Source organism: Cebus imitator, unplaced genomic scaffold (assembly GCF_001604975.1).
Source record: "Cebus imitator isolate Cc_AM_T3 unplaced genomic scaffold, Cebus_imitator-1.0 Scaffold123, whole genome shotgun sequence".
In the NCBI taxonomy this organism is placed as follows: domain Eukaryota; kingdom Metazoa; phylum Chordata; class Mammalia; order Primates; family Cebidae; genus Cebus; species Cebus imitator.
In genome coordinates, this window is record NW_016107438.1 from 575,845 (window position 1) to 580,805 (window position 4,961).

Sequence of the window (4,961 nt, forward strand, 5' to 3'; positions counted from 1 at the left end):
ACAGTGGCACGATCTCAGCTCACTGCAACCTCCCCCTCTTGGGTTCAAGTGATTCTCCTGCCTCAGCCTCCTGAGTAGCTGGGATTACAGGCATGCGCCACCATGCCCAGCTACTACTTTGCTTTTTTACAAATATTTTATTATGGTATTTCTGATTTTGTATAGCACTTCACAATTTAAAAAGCTTTGTGATGTACAACAGCTCATTTGATCTTCACAATAATGTGAAGAAATCAAGTCCTATCATAACTGTCATTTTTATCAGATAAGAAATCAGAGATGCCAAGAGATCTTCAAATTCACAAGATCTATTTGTGTTTGGCAGAGCTAGGTCTCAAAAACAGGTATTCTTACCTTTAGGACATGATCCTTCTGCTTCTGCTTCCTCATCCTATACATTATTTCATCAGGCTATTTATAATTACATTTAAATGTAGTTTTACTTCTTTGAACTACAATTTGTATTGTAGAAATGCTTTTCACTAAACCCTTGGATAGAAAATTAGTATAGATTATTACTTTGATGATCCAATAGTACTAAACTTTTCAGCATATAAAATCCAAACCAGTGCTGGGTGTGGTGATTCATGCCTATAGTCCTAGCTATTAGGGAGGTTGAGACAGGGGGATTGCTGGAACCCAAGAATTAAAGGCTACGATGAGCCATGATTGTGCCACTGTACTCTAGCCTGGGCAACAGAGCAAGACTGTCTCTGAAAGGAAAAAAAAAAAAAAGAATCAAAATCCTAGCAACTACTAATGCAGATAGTAAGTAGACTCTATAGATCCAAATAATTGCACTAGAATCAAAGAGCTCTCTGTGAGTCTATTTCAAAGACTGAGGCCAGGTACAGCGGCTCACACCTATAATCCCAGCACTTTGGGAGGCTGAGGCAGGCAGATCACCTGAGGTCAGGAGTTCGAGACCAGCCTGGCCAACATGGCAAAACCCTGCCTCTACTAAAAATACAAAAACTAGGCTAGGTGTGTGGCATGTGCCTGTAGTCCCAGCTACTTAGGAGGCTGAGGCAGGAGAACAGTTTGAACCCCAGAAGGTGAAGGTCGCAATGAGCCAAGATTTTGCCACTGCACTCCAGCCTGGGTAACAGACTGAGACTCTGTCTCAAAAACAAAAACAAAACAAAAAACAAAGACTTCATTACAGTGAGCACTTACCCAATTGTCTATGCCAATGACTTAACAGCAGATATCAAAATACTGGAGAGTTAAGGAGGCTATTATATTATTAAATGAATGTAACAGTTATCTCACTCTTGAATCAAATAAAGTTTTGTGGAATATTTGTCTCAGAGTAGTAACATAGTGCAGTTTGACAATTTCTTGAATTCAAGCTAAATGAATATAAATCATCAAAGAGTTTTCTAATAGAAGGATTAGATGGAAAAGAAAAGCTAAAAATGAAGTAAAAATAAAAGACTATGATGCATTACCTCCAAGAGTCTTCACTAATTTCATTTATATCTAAGTTACATGAGACTAAGTCTCATAATGCACTTAGCTGAAGCCATGTTGATTAGTAAACTACAAATCAGCCAATAAAAAAACTTTTTTTTTCTTTTTTGAAATAGGTTCTCACTCTGTCACCCTGGCTGGAGTGCAGTTGCGCAATATCAGCTCACTACAACCTCTACCTTCTGGGCTCAAGTGATCCTCCCACATCAGCCTCCCAAGTATCTAGAACTACAGGCATGCACCACCACACCCGGCTATTTTTTAATTATTATTTATTTTTTGTAGAGACAAGGTTTCACCATGTTGCCCAGACTGGTCTCAAAGTCCTAAGCTTAAATAATCAGCCTGCCTTAGCCTCCTAATGTATATTAGACATGAACCACCATGCCCAGCCATAAACAAATTTTTTAAAAACCTTTTCTTTCCCATGCCTTTGACATAAGACTAGACTCCAACTACCAAAAAAGTTTTTGTCCACAACATTGTAAGATAAAAATATAAAATATAGTATCTCAAACAGAAATACATTGGCATCTTTTTACAGAATAGGGCCTGATCCAAAATGATTAATAAATGCAACAGGCTCTTCATGTACTTCTAGAATTTAGCGCTGGGTTTTGTTCTGGCTGTTGGAAAGTCTTTTGATCTAAAACAGCTTATTAGCAGTTCACATGGAGGATATAGCGTGTTTCACTCAGAAATGAAACTGAATTGTTAATCCTGCCTTTGATATTTCTTGTACATTGTTCTTCTATTTTTCTGTTCTCAGTAGTAATTTATTGGAAGCCATAAAGGATTGTTAAGCACCTAATCATGCTATATTATATATATTTATCTTAAAAAATTGTCCTTTTTTTCAAATTTTGTTTAATTTTTTTAAGCTGCTTCTACTTTATAGAAGCCTCTTTTCCTGCTGTAGAGCCCTAAACTGAATATAGACCCGGTCCTTAGTTAATTCTGCTTAGCCAGTGAGCTGTGTGATTTTGGGAGAGTCTCTTCACTTTCTGGGCCTTAATTTTCTTATTGATAATAAGGGAAATTTGGCTTTGATGGCCTCTCAGGGCATTCATTCTTAAATATTCATTGACATAAAGCAGGTGTTCTCGAATGAATAAATATTAACCTGTTTTTTACCTGCATGTCTGGCTAGAATTATGAGGATCTCTCTGACTTCAATAGAATGAGAGGGCTGGGCGCAGTGGCTCACACCTGTAATCCTAGCACCTTGGGAGGCCAAGGTGGGCAGATCACATGTGAGCCTAGGAGTTCAAGATGAGTTTGGGCAATATGGCAAACCCCCATCTCTACAAAAAAAAAAAATTAAAATTAGCCAGTCACTGTGGCACATGCCTATAGTCCCAGCTACTCTGGAGGCTGAGGTGGGAGGATCACCTGAGCCCAGGGAGGTCGAGGCCTTGAGGCCACTGCGCTCCAGCCTGGGCAACAGAGTGAGAAAAACTCTGTATCAAAACAAAACAAAAAAACCATCAAAATAAACAAAATGGAATGAGAGAACTGTCTGGGAAAGGGGTTATGTTAAACACTTTCCTGCTGGAAATATTCAACACTCGGTGTGTCATAACGCTTGAGTTTGAGAATTATTAACAGGATTACACAAAGCCCCATGAAGAGTGGTAATGAGGCTTTGACAATTACGTTGCCTTGAAATCTTTGACTTTTACTTTTAAGGACATCCCTAATACTAAAGAGGGAATTAAGAGATATGCTGTGTACCCAGCTTCTTATACAGCAGTGTGGCAGAGAAGCACAACAGACAACTGACCAACTGGGAGAGGCATATACTGATAGCAATCTTTGGGTAACTTAAGATTGATTTAAGCTTTCATAAATTATAGCAGAGGTTTGGCTGTCAAATTTGCCTGTACTTTGGAAATTTCTACTTTCTCAGATCACATATTATAACAGTGCATAGTGAAAAAAATGTACAGATGAATAAACATAACAATGGTTACTACTGGCGAGTGGGATTATGAGGTATTAGAGGAAAGACTTCCATTTTTACTTTACATTCTCCAATTATTCATATTACTTTTATTTTTAAAAAATTTTAATGTGTTATATTAAAAGTCAAAAACTGAAAGTAAGCTTATTATCCAGACATTTCAGATAATGGGTATGATTGTCAGACTGAGCAAAAATAATTATTCTCTACTTTCTGAAGTAGATTTTATGAACATGGCATAAATTTATAGGCATTTAGAAGAAAATTATTTTCATTTGCTTCTATCCTTTCACAAATGTTTGATTACTGTATTGTGTGCACAGATTTTGGAGTTCCTAGTTTTTTCAAAGAGTAGACTAGATTCTTGATACATAGCACATAACCAATACGTGTTTGTTGAATGAATGAATTAAATAAATCTTCCTTTTCTATTTTGAAGCCACAGTAACTTTTAGGAGAGAAGGATACCAGTTTGGTCACTGAAACAGGTTTTTTTCTGCTGTTACCTGAAAGGAGGTAACCTAAAAGATTTTACAATATCTATAAAATTCCCTATTTATTTTCTGGAATTAGTTTATATCATAAAAAATCAATCATAAGTTTGCATATGATATTTCAGTTTCGAAAGAAATTATTAAATAAAGCATTTTATGTTAACAAAGATCTTTCATATTATTTAATTAGCTGTTCCTTACAACTACTTGTCTGGTGCCATTATTTGAGTTCAAAGGGAATGATTAAATGAATGAATGGGTGGATGATTAAATTCTTTGCTTAAGATTCCAAAGGCAAGGAATGGCAAGGACAGGTTTAGTATTTATTAACGCTGTCTCCCTGACACTGCTTCTTGGCCTCCTGTACCCTGTTGTCTCCCCAAAACAAAGAGGTAGCAGTGCAATACTTTTTTTCCCATGGCAGGAAATAAGTGAATCATTTGTTCTAGTAAATGCTTGGCAGGAAGACATGAAAGACTAAGCCAGATAAGAAATGTCTGCTTACTATAGGTATGGTTGTGTATCTCAGTTTGTAACCTCTTTATAGTAAAGTTTATGATTACCATGAACAAGGCTTTGCAGTCTTTAAATGTACAAACTTACATTTCTTCTCCAGTGCCAAAAAATAATTTCCCCTTATTCTATGCCCAGAAAGAGAAAGACAGACTTAGAGGGAAAAAAGGAAGATTGAGAGACTGAAATAGATAAAGAGAGAAAGAGCCATTGGGAAAGTGAGAGAAAGAGAGAGGCTATAAGCAAAGTTTAAATGGATCTGAAATACTGAACTTTCTTGACTATATTTTATTGAGTTTTATATTTCAAAATTGATAGAATGGTCTTTACTAAAAAATATTGGTGTTGATGGGTATACTTTATCCTTTGAAGAAAAAAGGGAAAATTAACTTTTTGGCAATAGATCAGCTTTTACTAAACTGATTTTCCTTTCTTTTCTTTCATTTTTATCTTTTTATTGAATTTTTTCCTCTAGTTTTATAGAATTAAGCTAGTTGCTTTAGGGGAAAAGCTGTTTG